Source organism: Lissotriton vulgaris, chromosome 4_1 (genome assembly GCF_964263255.1).
Source record: "Lissotriton vulgaris chromosome 4_1, aLisVul1.2, whole genome shotgun sequence".
Lineage (NCBI taxonomy): Eukaryota > Metazoa > Chordata > Amphibia > Caudata > Salamandridae > Lissotriton > Lissotriton vulgaris.
This window is the reverse complement of record NC_141691.1, coordinates 1,917,970,881-1,917,992,355: the sequence shown is the minus strand read 5'-3', so window position 1 is coordinate 1,917,992,355 and position 21,475 is coordinate 1,917,970,881. Positions and strand designations below refer to the sequence as shown.

The following is a 21,475-nucleotide window of genomic DNA, read 5'->3' as shown; positions in this document are numbered from 1 at the left end:
TATAGTGTATACAGAGCCAGCTTCCTACACCCTATTAATGTCCTGGCACCATGCTGAGAAATCCTTGCGAAATATGACCAGGTAGCTCATGCATGCTGTTTATGCAGACACCTGACCCAGCCTCGTTTCCACCTGCTGGAAATGCAGTGCTCCTGAAGTCTGCAGCGCTTCTTAGGTCAGCAGCGCTCCTGGGTCTGCAGTGCTTCTGAAATCTTCAGCATTGCTGGTGGCGGTGGTGCTCCTGATGTCTGCAGCATATCTGTGGTACTGGGAGCTCCTAGGATATGCAGCAGTGCTTGGTTTTGTTGCCCTTGGGAGTCTGCCGCTCCCTTGGCCTCCACTGCACTCCTGGGGTCTGTGGTCCTGCTACTGCTGGGCTCTGCTGCGCATCTGAGGAGCTTCTGGGGTCTGCAGGCTGTAGCGTCTTGGTCTGCAGCATTCCTACATTCTGCAGCATTCCCAGGTCTGCAGAATTTTGAGTCTGCAGGGCTCCTGGGGGTCCACCACACTCTTGGGGTCTGCAGTGCTCTTGCAGTGTACATGGCTCCTGGAATCTATAGTACTCCTGAAGTCCATACTGTGCCTGGAGTCTGCAGAGATACTAAGCTCCACAGACCTTCTGTGGTCTGTAGCTCTCCTGACAATTGCAGCGCTCCTGGGAACACCAGTGCTACTGTGCAGAACTGCTGTGGCCTGCAGTGCTATCTACAGAGCTCCTGGGGTGTGCAGTGCTGCTGGGGTCTGCAGCTCTTCTGGGCCTGCAGAGTTGTTGGGTTCTGCAGTGTTGCTGTGGTCCTCAGCACTTTAGAGTATGCAGCACTGCTGGTATCTCTGGCGTTTCTTAGGTCTGTGGCACTGCTGGGATGTCTGGCATTTTTTGGCTCTGTGGCACTGGCTGCTGTGGTCTGTGGCGCACATGTGGTCTTCAGTGCTGTTTAGGTCTATAGGGCGTCTGATGTGTGCAGCACACATGCGGTCTGTAGCGCTCTTCGTGCACTCCTGGAGTTTGCGTTAATGCTGTGTCAGCAGTGCTCCTGGAGTCTGCAGCAGTCCTGGAGTTTTCAGTGCTGCTGGGGTGTTCTTCTGGGGTCAGCGGCGCCTCAGGGGTGCGGTGTTTGGGGTTTAGGAGGACACCAGCAGGGTTACACAAGGCCGCAGTGTTGGGCCACTGAATTGATAGACACACACACTCAGTTGCAGTCATCGGGCCAGGACCCCGAGCGCTCTTGCAGCACTTTATTGTCATTGTCAAATTTGATCTCTTCCGGCAGTCCCATCATGGCAAATGTGCACTCGAGAGCTGTCTTGAGGTGGGGAAACTCTGTCGACGATATCACCTCCACCACTGGGAACTTCGAGTGTGAATCGACAAGCACCAGCATGTTGCGCCCATCCGGGAACTACCCAAAGTTGAAACTTACTTTGGACCACAGCTCCAAACACGAGTCCTCTGTGATTATTGGGTGTGGTGCAGGGTCACTGCCCGTGATGGTACAAGAGTGACATGTACGTACAGCTTCTTCCACCTTGGCCTCCATTCCTGGGAACCAGACTTTGCTCCAGAGTATGGCCTGGGTCTTGGAGACACCCTGATGACCTTGGTGTGCTAGGCGGACCACCTCCTTTTGCAAACTCCTCGGAATCACCAGAGTGTTTCCCCTCAGGACAACTCCGTGAAGGCCTTCACTGAGTTCACTTTGCATCCTCCACACGTGCTGCCAGAATAGCTGTTCCTCCGTACTGAGCGAGCTGACACCATCCAGGAAGTGGCGCCAGTTCTGATTGGCTAAGGTGGCGTTGACCTTGGCGAGGCACTCATCTGACTTTGTTGCTTTCCCAATGTCTTCGAGAGTGAGTGCCACGGGACATGCTTCTAGCGATACCATGCGGATGAACTCTTTGGTGTAGTACGCGTCTGTCGGTGCATGAAAGGACCTTAGCGGACCAGGGTGCCACTACAGAAAGTCAGCCGGGTTGTTGGCCCCCGGCCGGAAGATCTTCTCGAAGTGGTATGTTTGCAGCTGCACTGGCCACCTCTTAATCCGGGGAGGAGCAAGTCGAGCGGTGCTGGCAGAAAGTGGGACGAGGGGCTTATGATCCGTGACCACTCAAAATTCGTGCCCATACAGGTACAGATGGAAGTGCTGGCACGCCCATTTGATGGCTAGAGCCTCGCGCTCTATCTGCGTGTACCGAATCTCGGCGGCAGTCAGCGCCCGGCTGGCGTATGCGGTGGGGACCCTCTCTTTGGACTCGGTCTCTTGCATTAAGACTGCCCCTAGTCCTGCGGGGATGGCATCCACCACCACTTCCGTATGCCGGTGTGGGTGAAAGTGCGCCATGACTGGTCATCAATGAGAGCCTCTTTGACTGCCTGAAACGTTAGATCTTCTTTGGCGAACCAGCCCCATGGCTGGCCGGCTTTCCTGAGGGTCCGGAGTGGCTCGGATAGTGACGCTACATTAGGTATGAACTGGCCACAGTACGTGGCCATTCCCAGGAAGCTTCGGTTGGTGGCTGACGTGGGTCTTGGGGCAGCTCGTATGGTCTCCGCCTTCTTCGGGTCTACATGCAGCCCTTCTCTAGAGAAAATGTATCCGAAGAAGTCCACCAACTCCTGATAGAATGAGCATTTGGCACGGTGCAGAGTGAGCCCGTTGTCCGCAAGTCGTTAAAGGGTTGCTCGGAGGTGTACGTGGTGCTCCTTTAGCGTCTTTGAGACCACAAGGATATTGTTGCTTAAGTTTATTACGCCTTGTAGTCCTGAAAGTGTTTCTCTTATTGCGTTTTGGAAGACCTTGGCAGCCGAAGAGACACCAAAACTCAGCCTCTTGTAGCGATGTAGTCCTACGTGCTTGGAGAACGTCGTGATGTTTCTACTGTCGAGGTGTAGCTCCAGCTGGTGATACCCCGCATTGAGGTCCAGTTTGGTGAACTATCTTGCGCCGTTCAGGTCGGCCACGATGTCGTCCATCGTGGGTGTGAGATGGCGTTCCCTCTTCACGGCTTTGTTTGGTAGGTGCATGTCGACGCAGAGGCGAATGGCCCCCGGTTGTTTTGGCTTTAGCGCTACGACGAGAGGGGACACCACGGTGTAGAGCCCAACACCTTTTATATCACCCACAAGTCCTCCAGCTTCTTCAGTTCTTCTTCCACTAGCTGACGTAAGTGAAATGGCACCCTCCGGTGCCTCAGCGCCATCGGTCGGACAGTTGGATCTATGTGCAGCTTAAATGTCTTTCCTTTTAGGCACCCAAGGCCTTTTAAATAGCATGGGAAAGTCTGAGCATCTCTCGAGCATGCAAATCGTGTACCTGGTTTGCAAAAAACACGAGCTTGAGGTCCTCTGCTGTGTGGCAACTGAGTAGGGTGACCCGTTTCCTTTCGGTGACATGGAATTTCGTATTCAGACTTCGGCCCTCACTGGTAACTTCAACTTCCATGACCCCACGGAGTGGAAGCGGCTCGTCACTGTCGTACGTGTAAATCCTTGCCTTGGACGGTAGAAGTGACGGGCGCTGCGACAGCTTTTCATACTGGTCACTGTCCATCACGTTGACTGATGCCCCGGTGTCTATGAGGGCATTTACCGGGGACCCTGCTACGGTGATGATGCACATAGGCGGTGGCCGATGCTTCGTTCGTTCTCGGCCGACAAACGACATGAAGAACACCTCGTCGTCTTCCGTCCCAACGTCAAACCCTGGAAGGGTGTTGTCGACTTGGTCGTTGGGGTCTTCCATCGTCAGTTGTCGTACTGCCGTCGTGAGCCCACGTGTGCTTGGGGCGTTGCCCCGTACTCTTCCGCTCCTTCAGACCTTTGCGAAGTGGTTTGAGTTTTCCGCATTGAGACCACATTTCTCCTCTTGCGAAACACCTCCCCCTGGAGGGTGATGTAGGCCACAGTTTCCGCATGTGCTCTTCTGCGGAGGCCTCATGGTCCCTTTTGATTGGGATGGCCTTCTTTGGATCACATCCACTCTTTCCGCCTTGATCATGGGTGTCTGTTGCGGTGCGGAGGGCCGGTTGAGGGCTGCTTCCATTTCATCCGCGCGAGCGTTGGACAGCTCATGGGACCTGGCGAGTACAAGGATTTCGTCATGACTGATGCCCGGTTGTGGAAGTATTAGGCGTCACAGTGTGACTGACCGACATCCTTGAATGAGCTGAGCCCTGATTTCTGCCCTCTGGTCATGCAGTGTGCATGAGCTTGCAAGCTTCCGTAGGCGGGCTTAGAAGATGTTAATGGTCTCAGCCTCACCCTGCCTTGCCTGCCGGAGCTTAAACCATTCAAAATCCGGGTTTATTTGGGGGTCAAAGTGACGGTTTAGCGCTGCGACCGCCCCGTTGTCGTCATCGTCTGCCCCTCTCTCAGGTAGTGTCTCAAAAGTCGTACAGCTCACCTCCTCCATAGCACATGAGGAGCGCCCTCTTCACCCTTCCATCTGTCTCGCACCACAACAACATAATGGTCCAGGCGACCGATCCAGGACTTTAATCACACCGTTGCGGTGGATGGATCCGATAGCTCGCTGAAAGGTGGCAATGGGGCAGCTGTGGCTTGACCGGGCTGAACGCGGGCTGGGGGGTGGGGGGGGGTCAGCTTGCTTAGGGGGCAGTGCCGCTTGGGGGGCGCCCCCGCCATTGACGACTGGCCCATTCGTCCTTTGCTGCGGGTTTGCTTCTTGTCGTACAGGTGCCCACTATGTCTGAGTCACAGGGCGTAGGGCATGCGTGGGAGGGGAACCTTTGCTCTGGCGCGGGCGTTGTGTGGCTGTACTGGACGCTGAGGGGGTCAGGAATCCAAAAGCGTCTGCAGGCTGTGCTTGGCGGCCAAGCTGTGTATGGGTGCTGGTTGAAATATCTCCTCCGGGTGCATGTGAGGGTAACTGTTCCCTTCTTTTTTTTTCTGTTATCACCCAGGCAGTGATCCCCACTTCATAAGGGCCTTCCTAGTTTCTTCATTCAGCGCTGTCACATGGTTGATCAGGAATCCTCCTCCAGGAACTGCAGGCCGCCGGCCGCTTGAGCAGCATTGCAGGGTGAGCTGAGGGCCTCTTTAAGGGCACAGATCTCGCACTTCAGCCGCACAGGCATGCGGGCGGCAGCGAGACGCGCTGTGACTAGCACGAGTCTTCACTCGCCGGCTCAACCACGTGGTCGCAGGAGCGCAGCCGGGTATCACTGAGGCAGGGCGTTGGTGGCAGCTGAGAGGGCAGCACATCGGCGGGCTTAGGCGACGCACACACCCTTGCGCAAACGGGGCAGGTCTCACCTCAGGCGCCGTTCCATGCGCCGAAGACGCCAACCAGCGATGATCGCAGACGCGGGGTGCATCTACCGACGCGGCGCACACCACCGAATCCTCACTCCAGGTGGGCAGATTCATGCGGGGTGAGCACCGGCCTCCGACCCGACCAATGCCGAGTGCGCAGACCGCAGGAGCCAGTCGGGAACCTCAGGTACTGCGTCTGGTCGGCGGTAACGCGGCGAGGCGTGGGGTAAACCTGCCTCGTCGCCCATGTGGTGTGTGGGGTCTAGGGGGACACAAGCAGGGTTACACAAGGCCGCAGGGTTGGGCCACTGAAATGATAGACACACACACACTCAGTTGCAGTCATCGGGCCAAGACCCCGAGCGGTCTTGCGCCCCTTTATTTAAGCCCTCCGGCGAGCCCGCCCTCGGGGTGCGTGGATGCGTGCCAGACGTCTGTGAATGGGCCATGTGGCTTCGTCACTACAAGGGGTAACATTACATAGTAGTTGCATTGGTACACCTCGCCCCCCACAACCTTCACCGCCCAAATGACACACAGACAAGTAAGTTGGGAATAAGAAGTTGCAGGTTTATTTGTGATACAAATAACAGAGCGGGTTAACTGACAGGCGACCCCCCTTAAGCCCCGCCACCCCTCGTGGCAGGGCGCCTGAAGTTGAGCCAATGATGCGGACACAATGGCCCTGGCCAGGTGTCGATCCTGGGAGGCACCAGCCTCCCACCGGTGGACCTATCGTCCACCTGCCCCACCCTCCAGACAAGGGAGAGTCAACTCACACCTTGCCCATCCAGGCGGGGCGTTATTAGCAAACCCCCGGTTGTTCAGGCTTACAACCGCCCTAAGGACTAACGGGGTGCCGTTGAACCAAGTCCCCGAGAAGGGCCCCTCGGCTTATATATGACTCAGCGCTGTGCATTTGCACTGGGGCTTCAGGTCCTGTTCCTGCGCCTGTCCTGCATGGGGGATCGCCCTGTAACACCTCCTGCAACCTAAAAGAAACATAAACATCATTAATAAACCCCCCTCACCACTTCCCCCCCCTTTCAGCGGGTGAGCGGTAGGGAGGGGAGCTGAAATTGCGGGCCTCGCGTCCGGGGTCGTGGGGTGAGGGAGAGGGCCTAGGAGGGGCTAACGGGCCTAAGGCTGGCGAGGGACAGCCTTGCGACCGCAGTGGTAGAGGGGCAGCAGCAAAGAGGACGCCGGGAGGGAGGAGCTCACCTATAACCTCCCAGGAAAGGGGGGGGGGTGGCCTGACCTAGCGTGGACCCGCCTCCCCGCCCCCTCCAACCCAAGGGCTGGCCTCGGTTCCCTGCGCCCTACTACGGGGTTTGCCCTCCCATGGGGGTCCCTTGCAGGGACCTCGGGCATCCTTCATAGTAGTTGCATTGGTACACCTCGCCCCCCACAACCTTCACCGCCCAAATGACACACAGACAAGTAAGTTGGGAATAAGAAGTTGCAGGTTTATTTGTGATACAAATAACAGAGCGGGTTAACTGACAGGCGACCCCCCTTAAGCCCCGCCACCCCTCGTGGCAGGGCGCCTGAAGTTGAGCCAATGATGCGGACACAATGGCCCTGGCCAGGTGTCGATCCTGGGAGGCACCAGCCTCCCACCGGTGGACCTATCGTCCACCTGCCCCACCCTCCAGACAAGGGAGAGTCAACTCACACCTTGCCCATCCAGGCGGGGCGTTATTAGCAAACCCCCGGTTGTTCAGGCTTACAACCGCCCTAAGGACTAACGGGGTGCCGTTGAACCAAGTCCCCGAGAAGGGCCCCTCGGCTTATATATGACTCAGCGCTGTGCATTTGCACTGGGGCTTCAGGTCCTGTTCCTGCGCCTGTCCTGCATGGGGGTCGCCTTGCCACTTTTTCCACAGCCTTGGGCGTGGCACCCGCTGCGCCCAGGGCCCCCACTACCTAGCCTTAGTCCTACTTTACTTACACCCCGCTGTTTCTAGCGCTTCCCCCAGGTCTAATAAGAAATTCGCCATGCCCACTCTGGACAAATGTACTCCATCAGATTCCCAGCAACCAATGGATTTGGCGTGCAGCAAGCCATGCCTGATGAAACCTACCCCTCTTTGTTCGCTGATTTTGCGCATCGCTGCGTTGACGCGCCTGCGAGTGCTTCTAATGCCTCCTGTGATATTGCTCCATGCCAGATGGTTCAGGGGAAATTTCTGACCAGTATCTGTTGCACTGTCCTAATCAGCCGCTCAAGCTGCTCAAATCCCTCCTCATTGTGTTTAATAAACGCCTCTTGCTTAACGCCACCAGGTCGTTCCCCCCCAGGTGCATCACCAGGATGTTTGGCTTTTGCCTGTGTTCCTACAATAATCCACGCAGCGACCTCAACGAGCCTGTACCAAGTTGGGCTGCTGTGGGACACTGCTGTTTTTCCTGCGTCCTTAACTGCCTGACAATGTGGTCTAGGCTCTCCTACTAGAGACAGACTAACCAGACTAACCCTCACTAATATACTGCCTCCGGACAACCATTGTGGACCAGAAATTAATAAATTAATCCTATCTAATCTAAAACTACTTCTTCTATACAGTTTCCCGCTGATGTCACCATATTGATAAGGTGGGTGTAAATACACTAAATACACCAGGTGGAGACATGTTTTGATATAATCCAAAGAGTTGTCAACGTACTTGAAGGGTTTAATGCTTTTATTTTATACCGACCAATTTTCTTTTTGCAGCATATAAATTCCCCATGTGCCCGTCTGTCTTGTTGGATAAGAGGGACCTGCTGTACCAGGTTCCTTAACTATGGGTTACCAGCTTAGGGGTGGTATCATGCCTGAAGTTCTGAATATGTTTAGCATGTGTGAGCGTTAAAATTGAGAGGACTACTGGTCATTGGAATGAATGCCAGCTGTGGAGACAGCACATGCCATCCTATCTGCCCTCCCCGGCGTGGGCATTTTGTTCTCTGGCATACAGGAAGAAATCCCTTGCACTGGCATCGTATATGTATGGGGCTGTACTCACTTTTTACACTGCCCTTTTGGTACCTTGGATCATTTATTCAAATCTATACTTGCAGCAAAGTCCTGTTCACCCATTCCCGCTGGATATTGTGGCAAGTAATTCAAACATCTGGCCCTCCATGTACAGAAAATGTTCAACAATGCCACTACCTTTATCAAGATGACAGGACCAGGTGTCCAGAGGCCTGAACTGAGAGGGGGTTTTCTACCAGAAGATATAACTACTCATGGGTAAGCTGACCTCAAGTTCCATCTCTCAAATGTAGTACTGAGCCTTAATCCTCAATGACCTAACTACTTTTATATGCTGAGACATAATTGGATGCAGAGGGAAGAGATGCTCGAAAGGCTGGGAGTAGCAAATCTCAAATCCCTTCCTGCTGATTCAGTGCACTCCCTAAACCACCCACATTTAACCCTCAGCAACTCAAACAATGAGGAGGTAGTTCTTAGGACACCTGCGTCTGGAGCCCAGAGCCACCCGCTGCTTTATACCCCATGTTGTGGGACTGTCCAGTTATAGCCTGCTGCTGGTGGAACATTGCTGGAGAACTCTCCCGGGTTCTCACCAATTCCCTGTGTATCACTCCCAGGGCACTCTACCGAGCCTCCTGGACGATCTTGGTGGCCCAAGGGCCGCATGTACATTCATTGCGTGGCCACACTGGTGGCCCAACGTGACATTCCCTGGAGAGGGTATTCCTCATAAGTTGCCTAACTTGTGGACACTGACCCTGTTGTTTATGTTTAGTGTGCCCTTGAGACCAATATTATGTTGGCAGTGCTGTTGCTATTGAAGATGGGTGTCATAAAGCAGAACTCTACCTCTCTTGTTGCCTGCCACTTCAGGGAATGTCAAAGTAAAACAGAACCGTTGGAATTAATTAGACATCGAGAGACTAGAGAGGACTGAGCCATGTTTCCGTACTATGACAAAAGGAATCACGAAATATTGACTCCGAAAGCAAAGCCCCAAAATATGTGAGTATGGAGTATAAATTATGGGTCCACCATTGAACGGGATTGTGTGGATATTCCCAGCATAAGGACTAGTATGCGATTGGAACTATTTAGCCTAACCTAATGGGCCAAGAATTAAAGCAGACCCGGTAACCTTTAATGTAAACAGAGAAGGGGAAAGGATCCCCTTCTAGTGCCTAGTGGCTGAATGGTACTACGAACTTCAGAAAAACTCTGCATTTTCCCTGATCGGCCAGCTGTGTGATACGTCACTATCCTTTCCTTTTCAATGTTGTATTTGAGAGCACTTTGAAGTACGTGAGTGCTGGGTGTGCGCATTCCCAGCACGACTCTTATGGATGTTTTGTCCCATATAAGAATCTAGGCCACATGCAGGGTGCACACGAAAAATGCTTGCCTTTTAATTCATAAACCGGATTGCGGTCATGGTGGGGTGAGGGTCCTGCATATGTTGAAGTTCACGTTAAAAACTGCCACCTTTAGTGTCTCAATGCAGTTAAATAATATGATGTACTAAGCGGAAACATTGCCTTTTAGAAATACACTCTTTAAGAATGTTGACGAGTCTTCTATTATTCTGACTCCACGGTATTATCAATTCTTTCCTGCGGGTTTGGCTGAACCCAGGGCAGTAAAACACTCACCTCGTGTCATTGGCTACCATGTGTATCATTCCACCTTCCCAAAGGTACTTTCGTTCTATTGCATGAGAACTATTTACATCAGTAAAGTGCGTTCACTCATCACTCGGATTGTCAAATTCGTTCATTTAAATCGCATATGCATTCTACCCCGAAAGCTATCGATGTTGCTACTTTTCCCCCGCCCGGCAAAGCCAATGGAGCAGACCTTAATATGGCAAACAGCATTTGAGCTCCAGCCCTTGTAACATTAACTCCAGACATACAGCGTCGCAAATTCATGCTTGTTTTCCCTTTCGATCCCTCCGTCCTTGTGCCCATGCTGTTCTGAGGGCTGTGTGGTGTCTATCTCCATTCTCTGCAGTCTAAGGGGCATATTATCAAGGGGGTTTATCTCCGCTTTTTTGGCTTTAAAAGCCAAGAAAGCGGAGATAAAATTATCTCCCTATTACCAAGCTGTCGCTAACACCAGTTAGCGACAGCTAGTAGGAGATAGCGACCATCCTGGGCCCCACCCTGCATGTCAGTGATATTTGTCACTAATGAGATGCAAAGTGGGCGTGCCAAGATGTTAGAGACTGAAAACAGTCGCTAACATAGCTATCTCCTATTACCAACCTTTGGAGATATTCGCGCTAAGCGGGAACATCTCCAAAAGCTAACACCTGCCCTGAGCAGTTCTTAGCCATGTTATCCAATGGGAGGTGGATAACATGGCTAAGAGCATTTGCTCGATAATGCATGAATATCGCTGACTTTTCAGCGACACTCATGCATTTCGGCCGTTTTCTATCGCATTTGCGATAAACCTTGTTAATAGCAAGGTCCATCTGCGACAAAAATCGCCGATGTGCAGCGATAATTTTTGTCTCCAAACAAGTTAGAGACAAAAATTATCGCTAGTTGTTGGTAATATGCCCCTAGGTTCTTTCAGTGTTTCGAGAAGTGCTAAGGTCAGAGCACTTGTTGAGAAAGACCGAACGCTATAGTGTCTTCGAATGATTGATGAGTCATGCTTGAATCATCAAATATTTAGTCCGTTCCCTGGGCGGCTCTTCCGTCCCTGCGGCAGCTGTCCTCCCAATGCCGAAAGAAAAGGCCATGGCGTGACCGCGCACGCCTCTCTAGCGCCTCCCTGAGGAAACTGAGTCACATAGTGCCTCGTGCTAGGGCTTAGCCTGGGTCTTAATTCTGAGCGTTTAGAAGCGGAGGGCCCAATAATGGGGGTAGAACTCTAGAAGTATTGAAATGAACCATGGCGCAGGGCTTTGCAGAAAGCTAGCCATGCGGCACATGGCTCCCCACAAAGTAATGCGCATATCCGTGACAGGCACGCGCTGCCTGCGGCAGTCTAGGCGGTTGACGAGCCGTGGAAAACCATGTGTTAATACCCAGATGTAACAGTCACCGCAGCCACCAGCACGCGAACGGCATGAAGGGTCTCCCGCAAGGCATGTCCTGCTCCCCCATGCCCTCCCCCGAAAAAAGGGGGCTACAGTCATCTCTCCCCAAATGCCACTACACAGTCTTGTATTTAAAATGTTCCACGACGCTACGTACTACCCACTTGGTCTAATTAGAGCGCTGGGACCTCCCGGTGCTAATGACTTCATTGCTACCCAAATCAAATGCTGCTTATTTTGTGGACCCCGAAAGGATGAGTGGCTGAGAGGCCCCACGATGATACAGTCATCTCTCCCCAACTACCACTTCACAGTCTTAGAATGCCCTAATTTACATGGGGTCACAGCTCGTGCAAATGAGGGCATGCCCCTTAGGGAATCACACCTGCGCACACCTCATGCCGGCAACATCCAGAATACAGAGGGGTCTTGCAGTTGTCTGTGGCGTCCTCTGCAATACCAAATGCTCTTGGGGCGCAGAGAGTGGGCCAACATGCCTGTTATGCCCCCGGAGCGCTTTGTATAATATGACCCTGTCGTACGTGGCATTCCTCATTTGTGCCGTGTTTCTGAGGCTGTAGTAGAGAAAGCTCCCCAGGGACGCAAAGGACATTGCACCCTCTTCTTGCCCCCAAACCCCTCCTCCCAGGCACTTTGGTTTCACGAGGGACCACCGATGCTTATGCAACTGCCTAAATAATATGGATCGCGCCAGCACATTTTGTGCCTCTGGGCGATCTCACGGGGATGTTCCCTCATATGACCTTGCGTGTGGCTAAATGCAAATGAGATAAGATTGTGCTCCCATGTCATATTACGGTCACAAACAGTTGTTGTGAGCTGCACTGATTGAGGGCATCCTTTGGGAGCGGGAGAACGAACCCCCTAAAAATCTGTATGTGCCTTAACGCACTGCACCTGCCAGCTGGGCATGCCTTTCCCTTGCTTTAAACTGGTGCTGGCCCCCTCCAGTGAAAGACAAAGCCACGTTTTCAAACCGCAGCCCTGCCTTTCACGAATGCCCTCTCTTTAGCGCAGGCGTGAAATGTGATTGTATTTTTAGTGTAGTTGAGTGCGCCCAGTTAAGGGTGTGCCATGGCACAAACATTGGCACTACACCGATATGCAATTCCAGTCCTGATGTCTGCCGTGATCCTAGGGTCTGTGCTGCTGGGACCGGGAGAGCCCACTTTCTGTGCACTAATGACACTGCTAAGCATTTAGCACAGCCCCTAGCCGCTGCATAATGCGCTGCATAATGCACTGCTCCGCAAAGTCCAGGCTTTCCAATCATGTAAAGGCATCTACTGAACGCTAAGCTTTGTGCTCTCTAAACAGCATATACTGTCAGACCATACCGTCCATCCTCAGCATAGCACCCACACTTTCGACACCCCTTGCATTGTTGAACACACCTTCATCTTTTCTCTGCCCAGCTCTTATGCTTTACATAACCTGGCCCTGTCTGCCAAGCATTGCACTCTGCAAACATATCAATATTTTGGCAGCAACTAAGAGGGATACTTAAGAGAAAAAAAGCAGGGGATATTAATTACTATGTAGAGTGGGTTGGAGAAAGCTTAAAGGATGTCATTTCAGCTGAGATCAAGAGCCTTTCATTTGAATCTAGCGTGTGTACTTGTATGGCTCTGATTACACCCTGTTCCCCTCACAATACCCCAGTATTCAGCCGTCCACTCCCTGTACAGCACTACACTTTCTTCCTTTAGCCTGCTTCATCTCACACACACAGCTCTCCATTCTCTGTATAGCCTCCCTCTCTCACGTTGCACCATTTTTTCACATCTCTTTTTGCAGTCCTCATGTCTCCACACAGCACTCTCACTCTTTATTTTGTCCATCATTCTCTGCACAGCACCTGAATTGCCGCATTCCTCAATATACTGTGCATACGTTCCCTCGATATTTGCAGAACTCATAATTTTGCACAGCAGCCCACCATCTTCTCAGCCCTGCACTTTCTTCGCAGTCCTAGACATCACAGTCCACTCTGCACAGCCATTTACTGTTTTCAGAGCTCCTTCACTCTGCTCCCAACATCCACTGCTTGTACTCGGCACAACTGTCACCGACGCGCAACTCAAAAACTCCCACTTTCTCCAATTCACCCTATGGCGGTCTGCTCTCTAAGCATGGCTTGCACATCCCAACATTATGAACCGTCTGCACAGACCCAAACTCTGCACAGTCCCACTCTGCAGAATACACTCCACATAGCTCTCAGTTCTCTAAATTAACCTCTATTCACTGCACAGCCACTCATCTCCACCTGGTACTCCTCTGTGACCATCTCCCAATTATCTGAACAGCCCTCCATTCTCCTCACAGCCATTGATTTCTGCCTAGGTCTCAATACATTCATTCACTTTAGCACGTCTTTGCACAGTTGTTCACTCTGCGCAACACACATCTCCGTAAAGTCCTTTGCTCAACATACCCTGCTACTCTCTACGCGCCACTCCTGACCTAGCCATCTGCTCTCTGCTCATCCCTTCAGCCAGAGCTCATCTCCCAGTCTTTGCACCTCTTCACTCTCTGCACGGTCCCCGATTCTCTGCGTAGCCTTTCTGCCAGGAAAGCTCATTATTGAGGTATAGAGGACTCCTGTGGTACAGTGAGCAGAGGACCCACGACTGGGCATATGTCTCGCACATAGGGTATCCTACTAAAAAACCAAAAAGATGATGGGTGGAATCTCCAAAAGCACAACCCACTCTCATCACACTACACAACTCTATGAAAAGTTCCCCCTCTCCCATTGTCCATGCAGAACCTCACTCTGTTTAAGTCGGGGCTCTTCCCTCTGCATGGCCTCGATTGTCTGCATAGTCCACACATCCTCCCATTCATCAGCTCAATACAAAGTCATGCCCACTCTGCTTGGCATTACTCTGTACAAAGTTCAGCTCAGTACAGTGTCAGCGCTCTAGGTAGCTTAGGCCTCCACTCTGCACTGTACATTCTCTGCACAGTCCCCAGTATCCCCACTCTCGGCTCCTCCAACCTCAACTTGTTTGCGGCCTTTACCAAATACTTCTCTTCTGCACAGCTCTGCACCGCCACAAGTCCACAACAGTTGTGCGTGCTTTCTGTATGACCTTCTAGCTACCGTAGGCTCCTTAAACCAGGACCTCAACTCTTCCCAACTTCTCACTCTGCACATTCCATAACTCTCTGCTAAACCTCCACGCCTCACAGTCATCAAAATCTCTACACATACCTCCACTCTCCACAACCATCCACTGTTCACAGCCATGTACTCTTCACACACCCTGCTTTCTACATAGCCTTCCACCCTCTGCACAGCTCTCCCTTCGCAGCACAGTCCTGTACACCTAGGCATGTTCTCCAATCTCTGAACAGCTCATCAATTTCAGCGCAACACAGCACAGGTTTATTCTTAGCTCCTCTTGCCAACCTTTGGCAAGCCTCTTTCCTTCCAGAACATTAACCTCTTGTAATCGTCCAGGCCCCTTTAGAACCATGGGCCATATGTATCAAGCACATTTTTTGTCGCAAACGCTGCGAATCGCAAAAAACAGCGTTTGTGATTACAAATTCGCTATTTCCAATGTATAAAGCACAATCACATTGCAAAATGAGAAATCGCAAAAATAGAGATTCCTTACGTTGCGAGAACCAGAATTTGGAAAATTCCCTAGCAATTGCATATTTTGCGATTTCTCAGTTAGCGAAAATTGCAAACTGGAAATCGCAAAATAAGAAATCGCTATGGAATGTATGAAAAAATAGCAATTTGCGAATTCACGAAAATCGCAATTTAGAGAATCACAATTACCACCAAGTAGGAGCAGGTTTTAACCAGGTGCAAACTATTTAAAGAGTCCCAGAATGCAACAGACTCTTTCCACAATGGCTGGGCTGTACGGGATAGCCAGGAGGCTGCGGCTCAGAGCTGCTGCACAAGTTCAAGTTCATTGATTTGTATAGCGCGCTACTCACCCAGAGGGTCTTAAGGCGCTTGAGTGAGGGTGGGTGCATTAGTGCATCATTTATCGAATAAGATAGGAGGAGACGCCAGGAGAGGATATTCCGTGCGCGCATTACCATGTTCCAGCGTACTGAGGAGGACAGCTATACCCACTACAGACTGGATGAAGAGAGTATCCTTGATTCAATTGAGGAACTCAAACCCTTCCTTGAACACCCCACACTCAGGACACACTCCATCCCCACCCACATCCAGGTCCTGTGCTCACTGCACCTCTTAGCATCAGGTAGTTTCCGGGGGTGATAGCCTCAGCAGGAGGGGTGTCACAGAGTGCACTTTCGCGCTTTTTCCACGCGTTCCCTGATGCCGTGGTACAGAGGCTGCATCACCACATTCACTTCCCAAGCATCCCACAGGCACTAGACCAGGCCAAGCAGGAGTTCTATCAAATAGCCCAATTTCCCCACGTCATTGGATGCATAGATGGGACACATGTTGCAATATCCCCCCCTCTCAGAATGAGTACATGTTCAGGAATAGCAAATCCTACCAATCCCTGAACATACAGGTGGTGTGTGATGCCAAGCACATCATCACGGACATTGTCGCTAAATACCCAGGCAGCACGCACACCGCTTTCATCTTCCGTCACAGTGGGATACACCGTAGACTCACAAGTGGGGAGTTTGGCGAGGGATATCTACTAGGTAAATGCATTTGAACAGAGGCCACACTTGTTAAGGATAGCATGTGCAGGACTGGGTTTAACCATATTCATCCCACCCCACAGGTGACAGTGCGTATGCGGTCCGGGTGTGGAGAAGTGTGGCTCACTGGTTAGAGCAGGCAGACCCTGAAGCAGAGGTCAGACCCGGGACCAGGGTTCAATTCCCGAAGCAGCAGGGTCTTGAGCTCAAATGTCCATGGACTTGATAATTCTCGCTTCGGTGCCTGACCTAATCATGGGTTCACACTCTGCAACTCTGGGCATTAAGCTTGCTTAATCTCCACAACGGCCCCCGCGGCGGGATGCCTGGCTTTCACCTTGGGGATGCCCTGTAGGGGCTATCTCACAGGGAAAAGCCAGGACGGGTTCCCAAGGCAAGCGCGGAGATACCCCTTCGGGGGTCGATTCTGGCGCTATATAAGAAACATAATGATAATAATAATAATAATACTGACGCCCTACCTGAATCCAGCCAACGCTGGGGAGCGGCGGTACAACAGCGCCCACATAGCAACCAGAGGCTCATTAAGCGTACATTCGGGCTACTCAAGAGCAGATTCAGATGCCTACACAAAAGTGGTGGGGCACTACAATACATCTCCCAGACCTGTTGCAAGATAGTGGTAGCATGTGCCATGCTGCACAACATTGCCACCAGGAAAGGCACACCGGTGGAGCTCAGTGAATCGGATTCATCAGATGTGGAGGTGCCTGCTCCAGGACGTATGCCAGCCAGTGTAGCTGGTGCAGCTGCTGGGCGCCAGAGGCGAGATGAGATTACACTAACTATTTCTAGGTGAGAAAATATGACACAATGCTAGATATCATTTGTGAGACTGTGTTTTATTCCCTAACTTCAGAATGAATTATGTCACACAGCCTGAATGACACCCAATGTCTCTCCCAATGTCCAGCACATGTTATCGTCACAGTGCAAGTCTTTCATCAGGAGGAAGTGTAGATGTCAAGTGGGTAGCTGCACCCATCCAGTGGTCACATGTGGTGCACCTCAAATGCGGCGCTGTCGTGAGGAAGCACCTGTTTGGGGTTGCACAGTGCCCTCCTCACTTGGCCCACTAGGCCTACTGGTACGGTAACTACGGCACCTATCCATGGTGGGCTGGGGGGTGATGCTGCTTCTTCCTGACTGTGCATCCTCATCTGTGGGAGTCAGGACTCCTGGCCCAGTAGTGCGAACTGCCCGCAGCTCGTCTACTGTTGATTTTATTTGGACCAGTGCCCTTGCAACGTCCTGGCTGTTGTGTGCCACCTCGCGCTGCATGCAGATGCTGTGCTTTGAGAGAACATTGGTAGCAGTTCACCGCTTGTGTGTACAGATGTAGGCGCTGCATCTCTCTGCACCTAGCAGCACGGTCAGCCTTAAGTCCTGCACAGAGTACCTCCAGGGCACCCGTCATGCCCCTGAAGCCTGCCTTGACTTCCCTCTGTAAAGATTTTATATTTTTTGCCTGCAGGCACTGTACCTGCAACATGTACCTCTCCAGACCGCCAAACACTGTGTCATCCCCTAGATCTGCAGCACTGCTGGATGTACGAGACCTGCGCCTGGTTTGGACTGTTGGGATTGGATCAGCATGTGCACAGTGTTGTCGCTCTGGCTGTGTTGGCTCAGGTTGCACATCGCCATCGCTGTCCTGGCCCTCGTCCACCAATGGGGGTAGTGGTGGCACTACATGTCTCCTGCGGCGCTTTGGAGGGTTGACTGGGCTGTCCTCCTCCTCTTGCCCTGCTGCTTCTCCATTTGGGGAATCACCCTGTCTTCCACTGCCTGTTGGCTGTGTTCCAGATAGTGCTGTGGACGTAAATGTACACATTTATTTACTGTTCTGACTTGCACTTGTCAATTATTAAATATCACTGTTTGGAATTACATGTGTCTTGTATTTGCCTTTCCTGATGTGCACATGTTATTGGGGACTGGCTGGGTGTAATGCACCATTGTAATGTGCATGTGACTACATCTCCCTTAATGCATTGCAGTGTGTGCTTGTGTACCTGCACTGGACTACTAGTTTTGTCCTGCCCCTGGGTCGCTGCCAGGTGTGTGGGGGTGGTTGGGGGTGTCAGGGGTGTGATGGCATGCTTCTTACCTTGGGTTTCGGAACTGTCTAGGTCAGCCACGCCCATTAAGCTTTCAGGAAGCAGGGTCCCCTCCACCAGTTCCTCAAGAGGTGTGGAGTCAGTGGCTGTGGAGGTCCCGCCACCGGTCTTCCTGGCCTGCTCCAACCTGGCAGCCACCTTCTCCTTGGAGTGCTGGCACATATCGTACCAGCGCTTTCTTAAGTCTTCCACACTCATGTGTGTAACACCAACAGCATTCACTTTCTGCTGGATTTCTGCCCATATACGCCGCTTGCGTGTCTCAGGCACCCGGAGTGATTTTTTGCAAAATAGATGCTCATGGCTGATCAAAATTTCTTGAATGAGCACCTCCAACTCTGCTTCAGAAAACTTTTGCTTCCTTTTCCTCTGGCCTTCCCCCTGCTGCTGCTGTGTGTCCTGGCTGGCCATGTCTCCAGTGTCTGCCATTCTTTTCACCACTGCAGAGTCCCCTCTCCACCACTCCTTCTCTCTGATTGTGCTTCAGAAACTCAGATTAGCAGATTTGCGGAATTCGCGAAATTGTGTTTTTTTATGTTAGGGAATCGCAAATTTGTGATTTTTTTACGTTATGGAATCGCTATCGGGGGTATCTCAATGAAAATAGCGATTTTTACAGAATCACTATTTAATGCGATTTTTTACATACTTACCATTTTGCGATTCAGAATTTGGTATTCGCGAAAAATCGCAAATTCAGAATCGCAAAAGGGGACCTTGATACATATGGCCCCATATATCTAATGTGTACAACCTCCCTAACTAAGTACAAGTCTATTACTCTGCAGTAATCCTCTCTCTGCTCTGCCTTATCCTCTATGAACTTCCCTCTATCCAGACCCTAATTCATCAGAGTCCTTCCCTTTGCAGATTTTTCTACACAGCCGTCCACACTCAGTACAGTTTACCATTTTGTGATTACGCCTTCATCCAGGGCTGTGGACAAATCAATGCACAGTATTCCTTAACTCAACATCTCAGCAAGTTTTCATTATCTACACTGCCCATGCCTGAATGCAGACCTCCGTGCTTCACATTCCTCAATACTGCACAACACTCCACTCTTCTTTGTCGTCCCTGCACTGCCTTCCACTCTCTGGACATGCACGCTGTGCAGATCTTTCTACAGTGTACCTTCACATGCTCAGCATATGCCTGTACGCGTGCTGTGTAACTTCATGTGAGTTTGTGGTATCCTGGCAACACATGCATGCATCTGGGTGCCTGTATGTCTGTTCTCAATTAGTGAATCCAAATGTGACAAAATATCCTACGGCCTTAGGATAAATAACGTACATACTTGACAAAAAGCCAGTCAAACTGGCTTTGCCACTGCTCGTTCATTTTGCAGTGATATCAAAAAGCAGGAAGTAAAAAATATTTTTTTACGTCAGTCATAGCTATGATGGCTACAACAGTTGTATCTATTTGAACTTGTGGCCAGAGAATTCTTTCCCTGTTGAATATTGTTAAGCTGCCCGACTAGGTAGAAATGGATGAATTCATTTAGGCACATCTTTGCTATTGCACTGACTACTGTTTTGACAGGCTAGTTATGCATTTTGTGTAAATTCACTGGTAGACATGACCCATAAGTGACTGTATTGTTTCTGGGAGTTGCTAAATTTTAGGAGTTGCAGCATACAACACTTTACATGAGATGCCTGCTTTGAGGAGAATGTCGTGAAAAACAAACCCATCAGAGTGCCCTGCCCGGTGGCATCCTTGATGTAAGATACATGATTGCTATTATAAGTTCTTGAATCTCTAATACATTTCCAGAGATCTGGTGGCTTTCTACCTGTTCTTTTAGCATGCTCAGTCACTGTGCGGCATTTTAGTACTAGTATAAAAGATTTGGTAAGGTTACTTTATCAGATACACAATGTAATCTGAATTGCAGAGGACCTTAAATACAGAGTGACTCCCGACATTGTGACACATGCAGTCAATGGACTTCAAAACAGGATATTAATTACTTGGGAGGCAGGAACAATCACTATAAAAGTTCCTTATTGGGTTAGACAAGTATTGTCTAAATGCTGCATGTGAGAGTATTAGAGGGTACTGGCATAGTGCTAAGTGGTGGAGGCACAGAACTTTCTTCGGTCATTCATCCTAAATCATTACTATTTCTTCAGAACATTGAGCTTCAGTATTCTTAATAGAAATATAAGGCCTGATTACACTAGCAGCCTCTTGTATTGCAAAGAGGTGGGGAGGTAGGAGAGGGAACACAAACAAGAAAAACCCCAGAATAATGAATGAAGGAAATAGCAGTTTCCAGCTCCACGACCGCCAACTTGCTCCTGATCCTCGCGTCTCATCCAGGAACTGCTGCACACTGTGCGGATTCCCAGCACCCAAACCCAGTGCTTTTTATAACCTTCTTAAAAAACACAAGCCTGTGACTAGACAAACTTCAGCATTTTAAATTGGTTAATATTGAGCTTACTCAAGTAGTCAAGCTAGAAAGATTGTCAATAGTCTAACTAACCATGAGGGTATCATTGAACTGACAATTGGAGTATTTCTATTTGGTAGCCAAAAGGGTAAGGTAGACACAAGATGCTGTCTTTTTTGGGGGATTGCCGGGTACAATTTGCCACTGCATACACTCCCAACAGTCTCCCACCCTGCAGATCACAACATCTTCTACTTATCAGAAGTCATCTGTAGCCAGTTTGTACCCACCCACTCCAAGTTTTCACAAGACATTTCTTAAACAAGAAGCCTGGACTTCAAGAACCCTCATTCAGGCTAAGGAGAGATTTGGTGTTGCCATGGTATGAACATAACTAAGGATCATAGAATGAAAGAGATGAGAGGTCTAGGTCACACAGATAATGTGACTAGAGTCATAAACCATGAAATAACGGAACATCTAATTTTATACATTTCATTGTGGTCAAAAACTCCTCCTCTGAAATGAGGGGAGGTGTGGGAGTAAATTTATTTAGGCTAATGGATAACTGTTTAGGAAGCTCATCACCCTCTATGTCATAAGCTTCCTGGACTAGGATCAGAAGCGACAAAGTAGATCATAATTTATATATCATTTTATTGTTTTGATGCTTGAGAGAGTCCCAACCCTCATCCTTTTGAATGTGCAGGGGATTGTGAAGGCTTTGTGACCATGCCAAACACGTATGGAAGAAGTATACCAATTAGCATTCAAGTGGAAAAATACCCATTTGTAGATTACAGGAGCAAAGGTTTGTAATTGTATTCTGTAATTCTCGTATTCCATATGAAAATATAAGAAGCGGAGCATAAGTGGTATGTCATTATATCCTCCGCCCTTCAAGTTCCTAAACCACCACTTTCATTTACCATAGTTGTTCCTC

General features: G+C 50.4%; 1 protein-coding gene across 1 annotated transcript in view; it reads left to right on the top strand.

Moving 5' to 3' along the window:
- ZFAT (zinc finger and AT-hook domain containing) overlaps window positions 1-21,475 on the top strand; it is a 933,238-nt gene that overhangs the window by 242,363 nt on the left and 669,400 nt on the right. The gene's annotated exons all lie outside the window — the stretch shown is intronic.